This window comes from Delphinapterus leucas, chromosome 6 (genome assembly GCF_059928025.1).
Source record: "Delphinapterus leucas isolate spDelLeu-1000000601 "Yukka" chromosome 6, BTC_Dleu_Yukka2, whole genome shotgun sequence".
Classification (NCBI taxonomy): domain Eukaryota; kingdom Metazoa; phylum Chordata; class Mammalia; order Artiodactyla; family Monodontidae; genus Delphinapterus; species Delphinapterus leucas.
In genome coordinates, this window is record NC_143134.1 from 37,994,921 (window position 1) to 38,017,562 (window position 22,642).

The following is a 22,642-nucleotide window of genomic DNA, read 5'->3' on the forward strand; positions in this document are numbered from 1 at the left end:
TTTTTTAATGTTGTCTAATTTTTCCAGAGGTCCACTGATTTAAGATGTTCATTTCTAAAGAGCTGACCTCTAAATAGGAGTGATTAGACAAATCATGTAGAAGTAAATATTGATTTAAATGAAAGAGATCATCTGGGTGATGGAATACTCTTGTGACTAACAGAAGTGAAGGGGGCCTCAATTTCTGAGTGTTTCTTATTTAATCTCACCACCATGGTTATGATACATGGTGAAGCGAAATAATCATGACATAAAATATGTTTTAGTGACTTATATGCCTCACAAAATTAGACATCCTGAAACATTCCTTCCCCCATTTAACAGTAGCTTTTGTTTGAGCCCATTAGAGTGACATCCTTGTCTAGGTGCTGATATTGTAAGCATCCAACACTGTAAAACTGCGCTGCAAAGTGAAATTGAAAGCCTTGCAAGATATTCAGGAATTACCAGAAGTCAATAAAAATGATATTGGATAACTAAGTTGGATGCAAAAACATTGGCAAAGTATGATCTAGTAAAGTTAAGCCTGTAAAATCTACAAAAAGAGAAAAAACACAGATGATGATAGCATGGGCATTTCAAAAGAGTATTACTTGATTATCAAAGAGGCCCTTGAGAAAGAGGATTAAACCTTTTAATATTTTACAAAACAGTAGTCTTTATATTCACACTGCAGAAGTCAAATACGAATCTATCTGTGGTTCATAGACCTCCAAAATTGTGAGTTAATCCAGCAAAAAGGCTCAAGAAAAAAATAAGCATGTGTCTTAGTCCATTTTGGTTGCTATGACAAAATTCCACAGACTGGGTAGCTGTAGGTAAACAGCAGGAATTTATTTCTCACAGTTCTGGAGGCTGGAAAGTCCAAGATCAATGTGTCAGCATGGTAGCATTCTGGTGAAGGCCCTCGTCCAGTTCATAGCTGGCCCTTTCTTGCTGTGTCCTCACATGGTGGAATGGGCTAGAGAGCTCTGTGGTATCTCTTTTTTAAGAGCATTAATCCTCTTAATGAGGGCTCCATCTCATGAACTAATCACCTCCCAAAGACCTCACCTTCTAAAACCATCACAATGGGCATTAGAATTTCAACATATGAGTTTTGAGGGGACACAAACATTCAGACCATAGAAGTATGAAAACATAAGACAACATAAGAAATTGAGTCTCAGAGTTCTAGTTAGCTGATTTTAGGTTGTAGCATTTCTCCCCTGATACAGTTTTCCAGCCATTGTATCAAGCAGAAGAAAGGAAGAACAGATGAGGGCAGGGTAGAGGTGATAGAAATAGATGTGTCCTTGTTTGCCAATAAGTAACCTAAACCTTGAAGTTTAATAGTCAATGTTATGCAACAGTGTGAATGTACTTAATACTACTGAACTGTAGACTTTAAAATTTCATGTAATATATATTCTTTTACTCTCATTAAAAAACAAAACAAGGGCTCCCCTGGTGGCACAGTGGTTGAGAGTCCACCTGCCGATGCAGGGGACATGGGTTCATGCCCCGGTCCGGGAAGATCCCACATGCCATGGAGCGGCTAGGCCCGTGAGCCATGGCCGCTGAGCCTGCGCGTCCGGAGCCTGTGCTCCGCAACGGGAGAGGCCACAACAGTGAGAGGCCCGCGTACCGCCAAAAAAAAAAAAAAAACTTGGGTCAACAAAAGGACAATTTGATTCTTGAGTCAGGTGTAGTGAAAGATATATAGTGAATGGCAGGTTAGTGTTAGGAATGTGATGAGCATTATTACCTCTTGAACCTTCACCAATGTTGTTTTTACTTCATAGATTCATTATATATTAGAACTTGAAGAAATTTAAGGGATGCCTTGATCCTGTGCTTTAATTTAAAGACAAGAAAATAGTTTTGAGAAATGTTAGGTTATTTGCCCCTGGTCACAAAGAGCAAATAAAATCAGGACTGGAACATGATTCCTGATACTCATTGCAATATGATAGGTATACAAAAATATTATACAGAAGATACTTTTAGATTTGAAAAATTAAATCCTGTGATTCAATTTCATGTAATATTTCATATCACATGTCACATAGTAAGCCTAACAAATCAGCAACAAAACACGAGGAACTGCAGGTTGAAATAATTTTATAAAACTACTCAAAATGCATAGCAGACCTTGCAAAAAAAAGTATGTAAAATACTCATAGGCCAAAAGTAAGGAGGGAGGGCTTCCCTGGTGGCACAGTGGTTGAGAGTCCGCCTGCCGATGCAGGGGACACGGGTTTGTGCCCCGGTCCGGGAAGATCCCACATGCTGCAGAGCGGCTAGGCCCGTGAGCCATGGCCGCTGAGCCTGCGTGTCCGGAGCCTGTGCTTCGCAAAGGGAGAGGCCACAACAGTGAGAGGCCCGCGTACCGCAAAAAAAAAAAAAAGGAGGGTGGTGAAAGCTAGCTTATTTAGCTGGCACTTATGCCACTGCTGTCCTGGAAGCATTTGCCCATCTCAGTTACCAAAAGGTCTGAGTTTTAACCGTTTTGTGGGGACAGAAGACATGGTCTTAAGCTCTCATAAGGTCCCAAATTGGAACTGAGGCTCTCATTTGAAATCAGAAACCTTGAAAGGTAACATCCTCAGTGAAACAGTGGGCTAGAAGAAAACTCTGGAGAGCAGAAAACAGGGAGGATGAAGAAGAGAGACTTGTTTTCCTTGGCATGGGCTCTTTGGACAGGGTGTGTGTGTGTGTGCACGTGTGTGTATTTCCTCTGACATTTTGAAACCGCAGCCATGCCCCCAAATGGATTACAATTTGAATTCACATAATCTGCATAATCTAGGAAACCCCAAGCCATGATAATAGCATAATGTAGTGCCAGTTTAATTACATCCAGGTTGGGAGAAAGAAAATAGTATATCCTTTCTAAAAGAAAACACGTTAAAACAAAGACCCCTCAAAATTCTCAGAGATAAAGCCCTATAAAACAGTTCACAGTCCCCAAACTGCAAAACACAAAAATGAGCCACCATGAACAAAAGCCAGTAGGAAAAACATGCAACAAAGATAGACCCTTAGTAGTTTCAGTTATTAGAAGTATTAGATAAAAGTTTGTGTGTGTGTGTATAGATAAAATACGTACTGATATTTTTAAAAATGAAACTGAGAACATGAGAAAGAGAAAAGACACAGTCAAAAAACAGCAAATAGATTTTTTTAAAAGAATTAGAACTTATGGAAATGACAATTTTAATTATTGAAATTAAGAACTCAATAGTAAGTTAAATGGCAGATTAAACACACCATAATATACCATACAACACAGGGAACTATATTCAGTATCTTGTAATAACCTATAATAGAAAAGAATCTGAACTGACTTTGCTGTACACCTGAAACATTGTAAATCAACTATAGTTCAAAAAAAAATTAAAAAAATAAAAGCAGAATGGACATATCCCCCCTCCCAGAAAAAAGAAAGAAAAGAAAAGAAAAAACCCTAATATATAATTCATGACCTGTAAGATCTAAAGAAATGACCCCAAATGCAGGACAAAATGTCACGTAGAGGGAAAGTACAAAAGAAAGGTTAAGAAAAATGGAGGCTAGAATTGGATTTCCAGAAGTAATGAATAGAGAGAATGAGGAAACAAAATTTTCAAAGAAATGATAGCTGAAATCCTCAGATTCAGGAAGCACAATAAATTGGGTGCAATATTAAAAATATATATATGCCAGTAGTTGCACACATTGAAGAAAAATTACAAAAGAAAGTAACAGAGTCTTGAAAGCAGCCATTAGAAAAGACAGATTACCTATAGAATAGAATGACAATTTAACTGATAACACTAGATTTCTTAATATTAGAAAGGAAGCCAGGAGACAATGGGATAGTAACTTCAAAGTGCAAAAAGAAAATAATTGTCAACCTAGAACTTCATAGTCTGCTACACTATGGTGAGTGCAAAATAAGAATATTTTCCGACAAAATCAAAAGCCTAAAACCAGTGGACCCTCACTACAAGATCTTTTAAGTATTTTGAACTCAGAAAACAGATCTGAAATGTAAGAAGAATGATTAGCCTAAAAAAATTAGCAAACAACCATTAACTGTGTAAAACTATAGTAATGATGTAATTTAAATATATAAAAAATAAAGGAAAATTAAAATGCTGGACAAAAAACTTGAAAATGTGATAACAGTGAAAGAATCTAATGTGTTTAAGATGTTTCTGTTGGAAAAGAGGAGAGTAGAGATACTGATGATTTTTTTTTTTTTTTTTTTTGTGATATGTGGGCCTCTCACTGCTGTGGCCTCTCCTGTTGCGGAGCACAGGCTCTGGACGCGCAGGCTCAGGGGCCATGGCTCACCTGATGAATTTTACTAAGTGAAATATTCACATTAAATGTCAGGGTATATGTAATGAAATATTAAAGGAACATATAAATTCTTAATAAAAAAGTGGATAATCAGTATAAAGCAGGAAAGGAGAAAAATAAAGCAAAAGCATGATTAATAGCTCAAAATAATAAAAATTGATCCATATATTTTAGTAAAAGCAATAAATGTATTTAAAAGATTAATTTTCCTGGTAAAAGGTACTTTCTGATTGGATAAAAACTAAATCCAGCTGTATGTCAGTTACAATACATACTCCTAAAAAAAGTAAAGACAAGGCTGAAAGTAAAGTAAAAAGATATAATAGAGAAATAGTGGAGGGAAAAAACAGAATAGCTCAGAATATTAATATCAGACAATACAAGCTTTAATGTGAAAAGCCTTAAGGACAAAGAAATTAGCCACAGAAATTATAAAAGGCATAGTTTACCAAGGAGATAAAAAAAGGATCTCTACTTATAACCACCTACCAATAGTCTCAAATATACAAAAGTTGTCAGAATTTCAAGGAGTAACTGGTAAGGCCATAAACCTTGTAGAAATTTTTAATATTCTCCACAGTAATTGTCAGATTAAAAAGAAAGTAGAATCAGGTCTTCCCTGGTGGCACAGTGGTTGAGAGTCCGACTGCCGATGTAGGGGACATGGGTTCGTGCCCCGGTCCAGGATGATCCCATGTGCCGTGGAGCGGCTGGGCCCGTGAGCCATGGCCGCTGGGCCTGCGCATCCAGAGCCTGTGCTCCGCAATGGGAGAGGCCACAGCAGTGAGAGGCCCGCGTACCGCAAAAAAAAAAAAAAAAGAAAGTAGAATCAAGCCACACAATTAACTGTCTTGATCTAATGGACATATATAGAGTACTCTGTTTTATTATTAGAGAATAAACATCTTCACAAGCACATAGGGAACATTTATAAAAATTGACTATAAACTATGTCATAAAACAAGTCTCAACAGCTTTCCATCAGTCTGCTTCAGACAGATCATGTTCTCTAGTCCTATGAATTAAGTCAGAAATCAATATTTCAAAAATATTTTTAAAAGATGATATATTTGGAAATTTAAAAACACTTCTAAACTTATGGGTCAAAGAAAAAAATCATGATGGAAATTAGATAATAAATATGTAATAATTAAAAGGAACAAGTTATAAGACTTCTTCAGCTGAGGCCCTAAAATGACAAACCTCACATTTAATGTGAGATAGTCTTCCATATAAGATTTCCAAAGGAAGTCAACAGATTTTATGATCCTAATTCCTCATCTACATTGAGTATATGAAAGTGTTGAATGGAAGGGATTAGAGGATGAGGATGGGAGGTTAGAGGAAGAGAAGAAAATGTTTTTGATAGAGCTATTGCAGAGCTAAGTTCACACCTCAAGACAAGCAAAAGGAGCTTCAGAGGAATCACTTGGAATATTTAATATGCATCCCTTGGAATTTTTGGAATATGGTGGACTATTTGACTCAAACCTTAAGAATCTGAAGGGCAAGTGCTGTGGCTGGCTAACTGCTCTGAAGTTGAGTAAGAAAGCTTAATGTGTTTGGGGCCACCTTACTCCCAGAGTTTATTGTGACAAAAGGATGCACATTTCCTCAAGATGTGGGTCTTAGGTGAGAGAAAGCCAACAGAGACTTCAAGATGACCCCAAAAGGGAACCTGGGACAGCTGGATACATAGGGATAAAACGGTGACCCTGAAGAATACAGGAAAGCACCCTATGAAAGACATCCAAGGAAGGCCTCTGCACTCTCATGGCAGTACTGATTTAAAAGACCTTTCCTGTTTCTTAATTTTTCTCCTTTCCCAAACAATTCTGGAAAAGTCAGGAGCAGCCTAGTAAGTATGAGGGAAAGGCAGAAACATATATAAAAGTAGTAATCACCCCTACTTTTTCCACTGCAACAAGTCACCTGAAGCATGTGTAAGCTCTGCTAGCAGAAGAATTTTAAGTTTAAATGAGTATTGAATTCTGAATTTTAATATTACAGTGGACCTATTAACTATCAAACCAAGACTTTTTGCTTATTTGTCTAGTGGCTAGAAGTGACCACAGGATTTTTTATTATTGAGAGAGACCAGAAGATTCCTGTGATTTCTCTGTACCCTTCCTTTCAAGGGTATGGAGAAAAACTAGCCCTCAGAGTGGGTTTGAATGAGCAGTGTAACAAATAAGTGAACTTATATTCTGATTTCCTCTCAGGAGTCTTGCTGTTTCAGTATCCATTTGAACTCAATAATAATAGAAATACTGCATATCAAAGCTTATGAGAAATTCATACTTAGGGGCACACCATCAAGAAGACCAACACACACACTTGTGGGAGTCCCAGAGGAGAGAGAGAGAAAGAGACAGAATAGTTGAAGAAATAATGGCTGAAAATTGTTCCAAATTTTGTGAAAGACATGAATAGAAACACCCAGGAAGCTCAACAAACTCCAAATAAGACGAATGCAAAGAGGCCCATACCAAGACACATTATAATTAAACTTTCAAAAGCCAGTGCCAAAGAGAGAATCTTGAAAGCAACAAGAGAGAAGCAAATCATCACATACAAAGGATGCTCAAAATTATCAGTATATTTCTCATCAGAAACTTTGGAGGCCAGGAGAGAATTGGTTGGTATATTCAAAGTGCTAAAAGGAAAAACTGTCAACCAAAGAGCCTATATCTGCCAAAACTGCCCTTCAGAAGTGAAGGGAGAAGTTAAGACAATGCCAGAGAAACAAAAGCTAAGTGAGTTCGTGACCACTAGACCTGCCCTGCATTAAGTGCTTAAGGGATTCCTGTACAGTGAAATGAAAGGACACTAGACAGCAACTTGAAGCTCTATAGAAAAATATACACTGAAAACTACAGAACATTCCTGAAAAAAATTAAAGAAGAAAAATAAATGGAAACACATCCCAAGTTCATGGATTAGAAAATTTAATATTGTTAAGATTTAGTACTACCCAAAGCAATCTACAGATTCAATGAAACCCTTAGAAGAGTCCCAGTGATTTTTTTTTGCAGAAATAGATAAACCCATCCTAAAATTCAGATGAAATCTCAAGCACCCAGAATATCCAAAAATAATCTGGAAAAAGGAGAAGAAACCTGGATGACTCACACTTCCTGATTTCAAAACTTATTACAAAGCTACAGTAATCAAAACTGTTTTGTACTAGCACAAAGACAGACATAGCTCAATGGAGTGGAATAGAGAGCCCAGAAATATACCCTCACATATATGGTCAAATGATTTTCAACAAGAGAGCCAAGACCATTCAATGGGGAAAAGACAGTCTTTTCAACAAATGGTGCTGGGAAACTGGATATTCACATGCAAAGGATGAAGTTGGACCCTTACCAAACACCAAAATGGATCAAGGACCCAAATGTAATACCTAATATAATAAAATTCTTAGAAGAAAACAGAACAAAACTTCACAACATTGGACTTGGCAGTAATTTCTTGGATATGAAAGATGTATGAATGGCCAAATAAGCACATAAAAAAGATGCTCAACATCAATAATCATTAGGGAAATGCAAATCAAAACTAAAATAGGTACCACATCACAACTATTAGGAACACTTATATCAAAATAATAACTTGTTGGAGAGGATGTGGAGAAATGTCACCCTTGAGCACTGTTGATGGGAATGTAAAATGATACAGTCACTGTGGAAAACAGTATGACAGTTCCTCAGAAAATTTAAAATGGAATTACTTTACCATTTGATCCAGCAATTCCACTTCTGGGTATATACCCAAAAGAATTGCGAGTAGGGTCTCAAAGAAATATTTGTACACCCAAGTTCACGGCAGCAGAGTGGACAATAACTAAAATGTGGAAGTAGTCCAAGTGTCCATTGATCAATGAATGGATAAGCAAAACATGGTATATACAAATAATGAAATAGTCCACCTTAAAAAAGAAGGAAATTCTGCAATATGCTACAACATTGATGCACCTTGAGGACATTATGCTAAGTGAAATAAGACAGTTACAAAAAGACAAATACTATATGATTCCACTTATATGAGGTACTTAGTGTAGTCAAAATCATAAAGACAGAAAGTGTTAATGATGGTTGCCAGGGGCTGGGTGGAAGGGAGAATGGGGAGTTATTGTTTAATAGATACAGAGTTTCAGTTTTATAAGATGAAAAGAGTTATGGGGATGGATAGTGGTGATGCTTGCACAACAATAGGAACGTATTTAATACCACTGAACTGTACACTTTAAATGGTTAAGATGATAAATTTTATGTGTATTTTACCACATTAAGATTAAAAAACTTATTTAAAAACAATATGAGAATTCACATAAAAATAAGAGAATATGCAGATAATATTTTAGAATAAGAGAATTCAAATACAAGTGCAGTTTATAAAAATCAACTGCATTCCTATACACTAGCAACACAAAATAGGAAACATAATTTTTAAAATATACTATTTATAGTATCAACTAAAAATATATAAGAACAGTTAATAATTATCTTTTAAAATGTATGCAAGATAGTTGTAGAAGGAATAATAAACTTTATTGGAAACATACATGGAAAAGAGATACACTATGTTCATGGTATAAAAATTTAATATGATAAAGATGTCAGCTTTCCCCAAAATTAATCTATAGATTCAATGAAATTCACTATCAAATTACTGGCAGAGCTTTTTCCTATGGACCTTGACAAGGGGATATAAAGAAAAAGTATAAAGTGCCAAGAATATCAAGACAGTTTTGACAAGATACCAAAAGGAAAGGAGGAACAGTTCAATAAGTAATTGTTCAAAACTGGAACAATTGAGTTTTCACAGGGGAGAGAAGTGGAGTTGAATTTGTGTCCAACATTATACACAAAATTAAATTAAATTCCAAGTAAATGAAAAACCAAATGTAAAATGAAAAACTTTAAAATTTTTAGGAAGTTTTAAATTTAGAAAGAAAGAAAGAAAAAAAAAACCCACCAACCCAACAAATTCTTTTCACATATTCAAAATTTCTGGTCAGCCCAGCACAGCTATCAAACACCAAATGAGTGGTAAAGTAATAGAATGATAAACGAAGTGGTATAATTATACCATTTGTACGACTATGTACAAGGCAGTTGCCTTACTAGACATGCCTTTATTCTAACTCTTCAGACAACTAGAACAGTATTTTATTGTTTACATGTCAAAATTTGCATATTAATGATGCATATATAGTTATATTTGAAGTATTTCTTTTAGCATACTTTTATTTAACATAAAAATTTAATTATATCATATATGATTAGCTTATTCTGAAAACAATCGGCATAAAACTAGTATATCCATGTAAGAACATGCTACTCAACTTTATCATTATAAAAACAAAATAAGTTGTTTAAAACTTAAATGTAAATTGATAGGCTAGTATTGCTTTAAATAAATACAACAATTACAGGCTTAATTGCAATGATATTGCAAAACTAACTTTTAAAAACTAAATTGAAAATTGAATACAATTTTAGATAAAATATTGAAAAACAATACTTGGACTTAATCCATATGTTCCTTCCCTCATATTTATCCAAAAGTGTGGTAGCATAAAAAATTAACTAATATAAGTATCATAGAAAGACTTTTTGCCCAACTAAAAAACTAGTAATGAAGATGTAGTTTTCCAAGGAATTAAGTAAACTCCAAAAATTCATTACATATTCATAATGCGATTCTCTTTTCCACAAAAGATTGTAGTCAACGTAATGGGAATTACATTTAAATAACATTTAGACAGTGCAAAAAATGTAGATTTGCCTTTGCTAAGCAGGATAGAAACATTAAATATCTGAATCACTTAAAAATTTTAGGGTGAAAGATGTTTTCAATCCTTACCATGGGCTCCCCAAATGGTTTTCAGATTACATGATCTGTAGTGTCCATTTCAAGTCTAAAATTCTGTGTAACTTCTGTTAAAGGTAACTTTTCCTCAAGTTATTTTAGCCCACATGACCTCATTGTTGGTGACTTTACCTGCATTTTCGTTGCTTAAATTCTTCAAACAAGGCAACTGTTTCAAAAGGGAAGATATATAGACATGGTTTAAAATGTTAAAGTTCAGATTTTAAAGTATGCCTGTATACTTTGTAAAGATCGTTGCCAAAGTTTTAATTTTCAAATATGTTCCCAGATGGAATGATACCTTAGGAACCATGAAACGACAGTAAAAGGGAATTCTGTGGTCATTGCAGGATGTGCAGACTTGAATAGAGGTTTATTCTGAAAGCAAATATATTATTATACTTCCTTTATGAGAATCATTTTTATCACCTTGCTCTACATTCATCAATATATTCTAATGAAATAGCATGGGCTAGGAATAACTTGAGGAACTAGTTAAGACAGTGAAATATGAAAAGCATGTAAAAGTTAAATGAGTTTATTTTTAAACTGATTACTATTATTTAAAATATAAGGCAACTCTGCTCTGTCCAATTTATGCATATATTATTTGACATACTGGTTGAAATATCACATACCACTTTTGTACCTACTGTGCAAAATCCAAATAATTCATATTTTCAAGTCTGTTAAAACCTTCTCAAATTTCTGTAATTCATTCAAGTTCTGTAGAAAAACATAGGCTTTTTTTTTTTTTACTGTTAGTTATTTATACAGTTCAGTGTTACAGATTCTAGATATCTAAAACCCCGCAAGAATTCCACCATCCAAAGCATATTCTTAAGATCTTTTTGCATTTATCACTGTTGTCACAATAATGTCTTTTGTGGCTGTGAATTATCATTAGACTTTCTATATTCACAACCATGAGAATACCTGTCTTTTCTTTTTCTATCAACCTTTTTATTATTTTTCTTCAGGAAAGATTATATCTGTTTCTAAATCTGTGACAACTTTCAAATGTATAGGACTGTTAAAAGTGGACATTACTGATATTATTTTATTTTTATTTATTTTTTAACATCTTTATTAGAGTATAATTGCTTTACAATGGTGTGTTAGTTTTTGCTTTATAACAAAGTGAATCAGCTATACGTATAGATATATCCCCATATCCTCTCCCTCTTGTGCCTCCCTCCCACCCTCCCTATCCCACCCCTCTAGGTGGTCACAAAGCATGGAGCTGATCTTCCTGTGCTATGCAGCTGCTTCCCACTATCTATCTATTTTACATTTGGTAGTGTATGTATGTCAATGCCACTCTCTTACTTTGTCCCAGCTTACACTTTCCCCTCCCCGTGTCCTCAAGTCCATTCTCTATGTCTGCGTCTTACTGCTATTATTTTAGATGGTAGTTAAGAGAAGCAGAGAATATGATGGTGGGGGCTCACACATGGTTGTTATCATTAGAAAAAAATCATACCACTAAGCATAATAAGCTTAGAACCATAGCAAAGATGATTTAAGAAAGAATGTCCCCCATTCTCTCTTCCATTCTGTTTTCTTTTTAACTTAGCATTCATTGATATAAGTGAATATTCTTTTTTTATTTATTGAGATGTAATTGACATACAAATTATATTAGTTTCATGTGTATGACAAAATAAATCGATATTTGTACATATTGAGAAACAATCACCACAGTAAGTCCAGATAGCATCCATCACCATATAAAGTTACAAAATTTTTTTCTTGTGCTAAGAACTTTTAAGGTCTATTCTCTTAGCAAATCCTAAATATATACAATGGTATTATCAACTATAGCTACCATGCTGTACATTAAATCCTAAGTGGATATTCTTGAGGGAAAAAAAGAAGACTACCACTTCTTTCCACTTTTAAGTATTTAAATTATCATAAAGTGGTACATATCACTAGTCTAAAGAAGTGCAGTACAAATCTTGTCATATACAGTATTCCTTCAAAAACAGGTTGTCCCTCCAAGTTGGTCACAGTTTAGTAGGGGAGGAAGGGCTGTAGACCAAGTACAGTGTGATAAGTGACATGTACAAAGGGCTGCTGCATTTATGATTGAGACTTCTATCTTTCAGGCTCCAGATTTGTGTAGAAGCCAGTCATAATTTGCATGGTCCTTTTCCTGACTATGTATTTCTTATATTTCATATAATCCATAGATCATTTAATGGAACTAATTCAGTTTACTGTTAAATTCTATTAAATGTCTATTTCTTACATTTCTGCCATAAAAATTCCCTAGCTATTGAGATAAATTACAGAAGAAATATTAATAAATTTTATAGAATCTTAGGAAAATTGGCAGTTCCCTTAGTATCTATCCATTTAGTCATTCATTCATTCATTCATTCAACAAATGTTTATTTAGCACACCTGTCATATGCCAGGAACCCTGCTTGGCACTGAAGATAAAGCCAAGAACCAGAAAGACATGCCCCCTGCCCTCATAAAACTCAAAGTCAATAACATGCCCAAAATTAATACTTTAAAACATGGAGATTACATAGACTCTCACACAGTTAAATAAGACAGATTGCTGTTATTTGGATAATTTTCATACTTTGCCTTATTTTAGTAAAATTTAAGAATATCAAAAATAAAGAAAAACTTCCAGAGTGAAAAAACAGATCACTCACATATGACCAGGCAATATACTCATTTTAGACATTTCAAAAACTTCTGTAAAAAGATAACTGAGTTATACATTTTAGTATTGTAGGGGAGACAAATTTCTGAAGCTAGAATTTTGCACTTATCCAGATCATCATTTAAATATGAGAGTACAATAAAAAATCATCTCCGCCATTTAAGGCCTCAGAAACATTGCCACACACAGACTCTTAAAAAAAAAAAAAAAAGCTCTTTGCTACAATAATAGTAGAGGACTTTAATAGCCCACTTTCAATAATGGGTAGAAGAACTAGACAGAAGGTCAGTTAAGAAAGCATGGACTTGAATAACGCTATAGACAAATTGGACCTAACAGACATATACAGAACTCTCCTTACAGCATAATATACATTTTTCTGAAATGCAGAAGGAACATTCTCCAGGATAGACCATATGTTAAGACCACAAAACAGTCTTAATAAAGTTTAAATGATTGAAAACATACCAAGTGTCTTTTCTAATCACAGTGGAATGAAACTAGAAATCAACTGTACAAGGTAAACTAGAAAATTCATAAATATATAAATATTAACACACCAATATGTCAAAGAAGAAATCACAAGGGAAATTAAAAATGTCTTGAGAAAAATAAAAATGAAAACACAGCATATTTAAACTTACGTGATGCAGCAAAAGTAATGCCAAGTGGAAAGTTTATAATTGTAAAGACTTACATTAGAGAATATAGGTCTCAAATCAACAACCTAACTTTACAACTTAAGGAACTAGAAAAAGAAGGACAAACAAATCCAAAGCCAGCAACAGGAAATAAAGATTAGAGCAAAAATAAATAGAGAATATAAAAATGATAGAGAAAATGAAACCAAGAGTTCTTCAAAAAGATCAACAAAAATGACAAACCTTTAGTTATATTGACCAAGAAAAAGAGAGAATACTGAAATAACTAAAATCAGAAATAAGAAAGGGGGCATTACTATTGATTTATAGAAATAAATAGAATTATAAAAGTGTATCAATAATTGTACACCAACAAATTGGATAACCTAGATGAAATGGACAAATTCATAGAAACATACAACCTAGCAAGACTGAATCATGAAGAAGTAGAACATCTGAATAGACCTATAACCAGTAAGGAGATTGAATCAGTAATTAAAAATGTCAATAAACAAAAGTCTGGACAAGATTGCTTCACTGGTGAATTCTACCAAATATTTAAAGAAGAATTAAATCCTTCTGAAATACTTCCAAAAACTTGAAGAGAAAGGAACACTTCCTAGCTCATTTTAGGCCTGCATTATCCTGATATCAAACTCAGACAAGAAAAGTACCAACATTGTTCCTTATGAATATGAATGTGAAAGTCCTCAACCAGATATTAGCAAACAGAAGTCGGGAGCATAGTAAAATGATTATACACCATGACTAAGTGGGATTTATTCCTGGAATTCAAGGATGGTTCAACATACAAAAATCAATCGATGTAATACACCACATTAAGAGAATGAAAGACAGACCAAAAAGCAAAATGAAACATGATTATCTCAGTTGATTCAGAGAAAACATTTGACAAGATTCAACACACTTTCATGATAAAAACAATAAACCTGGGATAGAAGGAAATTACTTCAGCATAATAAAGCCTATTTATGGAAAACCCACAGCTAACATCATACTCAATGATGGAAGCCTGAACATTCTTCCTCTAAGATCAGGAACAAGGCTAAGATGCCTGCTTTCACCACTTCTATTCAACATAGTTCTGGAAGTCTTAGAGCAATAAGGCAAGAAAAAGAAATAAAAGGCATCCAAACTGGAAAAGAAGAAGTAAAATTATCTCTGTTTGCAGATGATATGATCTTGTATGTAAAAAACCCTAACAACTACACACACACAAGCTGTTAGAACTAATAAATGAATTCAGCAAAGTATCAAGATACAAGTCAACATGCAAAAATCAGTTGCATTTCCACACACTAGCAATGAACAATCTGAAAACAGTCCATTTCAAAAATGGGCAAAGGACCTGAATAGATGTTTCTCCAAAGACAATATGTGAATGGCCAATAATCACATGAAAAGATGCACAATGTCACTCATCATAGGGAAATGCAAGTCAAAACCTCACTTTACACCCATTAGGATGGCTATTGTAAACAAAAAACAGGCAAAACACACACACACACACACACACACACACACACAGAAAGCATCAAGTGTTAGTGAGAATGTGAAGAATTTGGAACCCTTGTGCATTGGTAGGAAGAATGTTGATGTAAAATGGTGCAGCTGCTAAGTAAAATGGTATGTCAGTTACTCAAAAAGTTAAATGTAGAATTATCATATGATTATAGAATTAGCATAGATCCAGCAATTCTACTTCCGGTTATACACCCAAAATAATTGAAAGCAAGGACTTGAACAGATATTTGTACACTCATGTTCATAGCGACATTATTCAAATAATGAAAGATGGAAGCCACCCAAGTGTCCATCAATGGATAAACAAAATGTGGTATATACATACAATTAATTGAATACCATTCAGCCTTACAAAGGAAGGAAATTCTGACACATGCTACAACATGGATGAACTTTGAAGACATTATGCTAAGTGAAATAAGCCAAACACAAAAGGACAAATACTATACGATTTCACTCATATGAGGTACCCAGAGTAGCCAAATCCATAAAGACAGAAAATAGAATGGCCATTGCCAGGGGTTAGAGAGAGGAGGGAATGGAGACTTACTTTTAATGGAGTTTCAGTTGGGAAGATGAAACAAGTTTCTGAGACAGAGAGTTGTGATGTTTGCACAACAATGTGAGTGTACTTACACTACTGCACTGTATACTTAAAAATGGTTACAATGGTAAGTTTTATGTTATGTGTATTTTACCACAATTTAAAATAGTTAAAACTGTAAATTTTATGCCTTGTATATTTTACCACAATTAAAAAATACATGAAAACTTCTAGAACTCTAATAGAAATAAATTCAGTATGATATTATAGAAATAGGGGAAGAAAGAGTGGGCAAAAAACTTTTAAAAATTATTGTTGTCTAAAAATGTGAGGACAAAAAATAAAGAATAATAAGGGGAAAATGACAGAAAATGGAGAAAAACACATTTACAATTGAATTTCCAAAACTGAAATTCTAGATGATGTGAACCAAAACACTTCAGGGAGAAACTAAAAAGAGATGAGAGAATTCTAAGTCATTTTTATTGTTTGAGGAAAGATATTGATAAACTTGGGAAATAGAAAAATATGAAAAAGTGTAACAATCAGTCTTAATAAGTTAAGGATAACCCATTAAAAGAATAAAACTGGAATGTAAATCTCAATTTTTGATATTTGAACAAATTTTTATCTATGTGAAAGAAGGAATAGGAAGAAGAAAAAGCAGCAGCATAGCAAAGAGAAATATGAAATGCAGAAATCTGATATAACAGTAATTACAGTAAATATAAATGTTACTCATATTGGATAACAAAACAATATACTAAATGTAAAAATAAGAGATTTAAAACAAAAAGATACAGAAAGATGGAAATTTAAATCATTAATAAAACATACTGAAATATAAACAACAGTAAAAAGGGCTAGAGTACCAATCTTAATATCTATCAAAAGAGAGTTCAAGGAAAAGTATTATAAAAGCCAAAGAGCAATATTATATATGGATATTATAACAACTCAAGAAGGTAAAACAAATCAGGAAGTTCAGCAAAGATGCTGGGTACGAGATCAGTTTTTAAAAGTCAGTTAACAGTTCTCTATGCCAGCAATGATCATCTAGAACAGGGGTCCCCAACCCCCAGGACTTGGACCAGTATCGTTGCTCGGCCTGTTGGGAACCGGGCTGCACAGCAGGAGGTGAGTGGCAGGCAAGCGAGCAAAGCTTCATCTGCTGCTCCCCATCACTCCCCATGGCTCGCATTACCACCTGAACCATCCCCACCCCCCATAGAAAAATTGTCTTCCACAAAACCAGTCCCTAGTGCCAAAAAGTTTGGGGACCGCTGATCCAGAAAACAATAGGAAACAGAGAGCAGTAGAAAAACTATGAAGTACCTAGTAATAAACTTTTAAAATAATATGCAAGACATCTATGGAGAAAGTTTTAAAACCCAATTACAGGACATAAAGATCTAAATAATTAGAGAAATAGGTTATCCTCATGGATAAGATAATTTAACATTCTGAAATATATTGAATATATTAAACGCCTGTATTCATGGGATCATTTTAAAGAATATTCAACTTGTAGCAAGTGAGGACATACGCAGTCTAGGGTTCTTATGGCCATTTTTTTCTAGTCTAGTCTTTTAAAATAAATGTTTATTAAGGAATTTGTCTTTGTATTTGCAGTTCCTTCAGCCTGTACTATTATTTCCCTAGATATTCTCATGGCTCATTCATCCAAAGTAGGGGCCGTGGATCCATATATGACTTTATGAGCATTACTCCTTTTATTGGCTACTTGCCAGGGGATGGATACCAGATCTAGACCACTGAGATATACTAAGGAAAGAAAGGGAGAGAAGGTACAGTTGGGACTTTATAGCACTTATCATTACCAGATGTCACATTTTATGTGTTTTATGTGTTTGTTGTTCACCTCCCTTAAGCACAGTGAGGGCAGCGACTTTTTGTTATTTATGCTCTCTGTTATGGGCACAACATTAAAAAAAAACTCGTGGACATAGTAGGCACTCAATAAGTACTTGTTAAATGAATTAATTGAATACAAGAATAATTTGTTCCTAGTGGGCAAATATATTCAAGAAGACTATCAGCTAAAATTAAGATTGGAAAATTGGTAAATTAGCTTTTAATAAATTTTCAGAACGTTGGCCTCCTCTTCCAGATACCATACCTCAAGGGCTTACCAGCTCTCTAATTCTCAACTTAAATGACTAATTAAATGGATGAAAAATCTCCTTTTCTGGCTTTAATTCTTTTTTGTATTATACATAATGATTCTCTGACGCAAGGTGCTGTACATTTTACTGTGTCTTTTTGTAATTGAATTTGTGCCCTCTGGGCCAGAAATATATCTGCTATATATAAAAGTTTAATTTCTCCCCAATGTCTAGTTAAAAGGTGAATCTTAAAAAGACTAAAATGTTGCCCTAAAGCAAATACTGTGCATAGTCAAATCAAACATAAATAAGCATTCCACTTTTATGTTCCTTTGAGAAGAGCTTAAAGAACTAACTTATAAATTGTAATAGATTTGTAATTGGTTTAATTTGCAGTCACTGAAACATTCAGACATTGGTTTTCCAGATATTCATAGTTTGGATTAAAAATTTCACAATTTTTTATAGACTATTTTACTTCATGATACTCATTACACGTTATAGAAATAGCATACAGATTTCCCTCACACTTCATTGGTACACTAAAGAATTTAGTTTTTATAAAAAGCATTCATTCTAATATATTCATAATGTATATTATTATTCTAGAAGCAGACAACCAGTTGTTTAGATAGTTCTAAGATTTTAACTGCATATTAATACAGTTTAACTGCATGTTAATACATTTAATATTAAGTTAAAATCAAAAAACAGATAGTACTAAGAAAAAATGATGGCACACTGACAGGAAAAGAATAATTTTTAGCGTAGTATGCTACATTCTAAATGAAAATGTTTGGATAAGAATACAAAGAGGTTGAATGTGAATAGTATGATTCAACTGGTAAATGTACAGTGTATGTTTTTCTAAGAAATCATAAAGCACAGGAGAGTGGTCTCACTAAATGTATTACATTTTATGAAATTAGAACGATTTATTGGATAAGGCCAAGATTTATTGGATAAGGCCAAGTCTTATGTACATGTGATGATAAAAAAGATCAACATGGGCTTCCCTGGTGGCGCAGTGGTTGAGAGTCCGCCTGCCGATGCAGGGGACACAGGTTCGTGCCCCGGTCTGGGAAGATCCCACATGCCGCGGAGTGGCTGGGCCCGTGAGCCATGGCCGCTGAGCCTGCGCGTCCGGAGCCTGTGCTCCACAATGGGAGAGGCCACAACAGTGAGAGGCCCACGTACCGCAAAAAAAAAGATCAGCATAAGTGAGTATAGCTAGATCAAATGTTTAAGATGGACTTAAAGGACTCAACTGAGTTCACAGGAAATAGACAGGAGAGATGAACAAGTTAAATGGCACTATGAAAAAATAAACAGATTTGGAACGTAGAACATTATACAAAAAAACTGGCCTGAACACTTTAAAAGTCCAGTGCCAAAGAAAAGAAAATGTGTGTGTGTTGAGGGCGGGGAGTGCTGGGGAGAGCACTGTTCTAATTAAAAGAGACTAAGGAGACACACACAAACCAGCTATACAATATATGACATAAAATGTATTTGCGGAACAAATGAAGAAATTTGCATGTGGTCTGGGTATTAGATAATATTATAGAATTAATGTTAATTTTCTTGGGAGTGTTAATGATGTGATTCTGTAGTGGAATGCCGTTTTAAGGGGATGCAGCTAAAATCTTTAGGGAAGAATATCATCAAGTCTGCACTTCGAAACGGATTCAGCAAACTCACACGTACACACACACAGGCACGCACACAAGCTTATATGGAAAAATATTAACAATTGTTGAATCAAGATGGTATGTGTATGAGTGATAGGAGTGTTTGTTGTATTTTTCTTCCAAATTTTCTATATGCTTGAAAAATATTCATAGTAAAAAGTTGGAAAAACAAAAGTTATTTAAGCATTTATAATAAAAGACAGAACTTTTTAAAAAGAATCCAAAGGAATTCTCTATTAAAGATACAGAGCTAAGCTCAAAAATGAACTAGCACTCTTTACAAAGAATGCCATTAACCTGTTACTAAATAAGTGCCAAGAAAATAATGGTAATCATCCTTAAGACAGAGGCAGCTGGCATCACAGTACCAGTTATCTGCGTTTCTAAATATGTATTCTCTCAGGATAAATATGGATGCTAATGGCCTAGAGCACTGCACAACTTGAAGCTCGTAGAGGTCAGTATATTTTTAATTATTTTCAGTATCACAGACATCCACCTTCACATAAGTTTTAGATAGGCATTTGATGAAATTCTGACCTAATGTAAAATCTAACAATTTTTGTAAGTAGAATGACTAAGTAAATAGTTTACCATTTAGCTAACATAGCACAAGAATTAGTTGAATTTACCTGAGTAAGTATGGATCTCACTGAAGTTGTGTCTTGGCATCTCTGTAATACTGCATTAATCGCAAAGCTTCCCAGAAGATGCTGCTTTTTTTACAGCCCAGGCTGGAGAAACAAACTTAGTAGCAAATTGGTTTATCTGTTAAATATAAAAGTGAAATATTGAGCTGAAGAAATATCTGTTAGTGTTGTGCAATGGTGATAAAAATTACTCCCTTAATATCTGGCATTGACATTTGTTTATACAATAGTAAGCAGTGTGATCAAGGATATGTTTCTTACTAATTCAGGGGCTTTTGACAAAATGTAAAGATAATCATATTAATTTAAAATAAGGTTTATGCATCAATTATGTCATATTCTATGACCTAAATTAACATGAAAAAGCTAAAATTAAATAAAGTTAAATAATTTTAATTATCCTTGCTATCACTCTGCAATTAATACTCAATTATTCTTTTTTTTTTCCATTTATCTTGCTTGTATTCTACTACCCACGATACCTTTCTCTTCCCCTCACTTTTCCCCTTCACTTTAATACATGTGTTGAAAATCTGTCATGATATCCTGTGATTTCCAACAAACCCTGGGAACACCAAGTACTAAATTATGGTCCCTCCATCATATTCTCAAACCCAGTCCATCACTGAAGCTTCATCTTATACTAGAGCTCCCATAACTGTCAACCCCTTCTCAAATGCCTTGATGATCCAAGTCTGCTCTGAAATCCACTATGAATAGTATACAAGGTTCTTCAGGGTGGTTAGGAAGATAGGATCTTAAAGCTAATATTAAATATTATAGCTTTCTAGTTACCTTCAACTGAATGTAGATTTCCACCTGGCATGCAAAACCCCACCTTTCAGTCTGGTACATTCAGATGACAGCTTCTTAGGAGGAATGTTCTTATTTTTTCCGAAAATCTGAAACAGGAAAAAGTTTTATTCTGGGGTTCCAAGTAAAAAATTCTTTTAAAAATCCCTACAGTAACAGAAAATCGTTTTCTTCTACCATTTTGAGAGGTAGAACTTGGCAGCAGTAAGCACTTTACATTAATAAGACATTCTGATCTCTCGAAGAGAAAGTTTTGCATTATAGAATTGATCAGTTGTTCGTTGTTGAGGTAAAGCCCCCCTGAAAGGAAACTCCTACACAGTAACTCATTTCTTCTACTGGAAGATGTCAAAAGTAGAAGCTGGTTAGTCATAGTGAGATTGCTTATCGCCAGTGAACATGTCGATTGAGTCATACAAGGAACATCTAAAATGGACTTTTGAGAAGTTGAAAGTGTTCTTTACTTGATCAGTAGTGCAGGGAAGGGAGAAATAGGCATTCAATGACTAACGGGTAAACACCCCTTCCCATAGACTCAGGACAGCTGAAGAAGCCCATGGATGAATAAATCAGGGAGAAAAAACAACAAAAAAAACAAAAAACAGTGCCAGTATAGAAGGTAATTACCTCTTCTTGTTTCTACGAAGAATGTCTCTGTCTGCTGTTCCTTATCACTGCAACAATCCAGAGAATAGACGAAGTTACACAAAAGATTAAAGCAAAACTTTAAGAATTGCCTTAAGTGTATAATAATGTTTTTATAAATTTTCTATCTCAATTTGCTAGAAGTTTAGACCCAAGTCCTTTGCAAAATTTTGAAATAGGGGAAGTTTGTAACAACCTTTCCTTCTTCCTTGTGGTTGCTCTTGTAGACCCTCTTGTAGACCCTCCCTCGCTGGTGTCCCTTCTGGTCATTTCCTCTCTGTACTCTTCTCTGATTCCTTCACCAGAACATCTGTGTTCTCTCAAGGATGCACTAAGTGGCTTGATAATCTACCCCACAGAGGATCTGAAACCCTCCATTTGTATTTCATGGCATGGTTGCTTATGGACTACATGAATTTTGGTTTGAAATAAAAACAGCAAAGCATATCTTTCAAGTGAATTCTATTTTGTGATGTGATTGTTGACTATCATTATAAAGAGATATATTTTCCTGGAAGTAATTTAATATCTGGATAAAGCTCTTAATACAACAGCTATTAAAATCACTATTTTAAATATTTAAACACCTATTTAAAATATTTAAATAAACTATTATAGGTAAAAATATGAATGGTTCTCAAAAATATTAATAATTTCTAGAACATTAGGAAAATATCATCCAGTAATAACTGGAAATAAGATGTCCCAAGTGCAATATTTGTCAAGTACCTAAAGTTTGGTACTTTTCACACATCATTCACTGATTGTGGCAATTCTTTATCTTTGCCTTTAAAACTTGATAGCAATTTAGTTCACTTTCTCCCAGCTTGAAGTGACCTTAAGCTTTTATGCTTATTTTCTGTGTGAAAGCATGTGCCTTTTTGAGCACACTGAGATTTTTCCCTGCTTTATAACTGGAGCCCTGCCCCAGAAGATCTGAACAGCATCCTGATCCCATTTTAGATGAGAGAGAGGTTGGGTTTGACCCCTTTCTGGGGGATCTAGCTGTCCACATGAAAGACTCCTGAGTATGCATCTTCTCCTCCTACACAGGCCTACCTCATAGAAAGAAGGAATACTCTCTTTACACTCATC

General features: G+C 34.4%; 1 long non-coding RNA gene across 1 annotated transcript; it reads right to left on the reverse strand.

Moving 5' to 3' along the window:
* LOC149748912 (uncharacterized) lies at window positions 1-22,193 on the reverse strand. The gene is made up of 4 exons (XR_016393523.1): window positions 21,080-22,193; window positions 20,885-20,991; window positions 20,072-20,207; window positions 1-5,082 (listed from the first exon to the last, which is right to left on the reverse strand). It is a non-coding gene; the product is annotated as an uncharacterized LOC149748912 (long non-coding RNA).
* Between the last annotated feature and the right edge of the window lie 449 nt (window positions 22,194-22,642).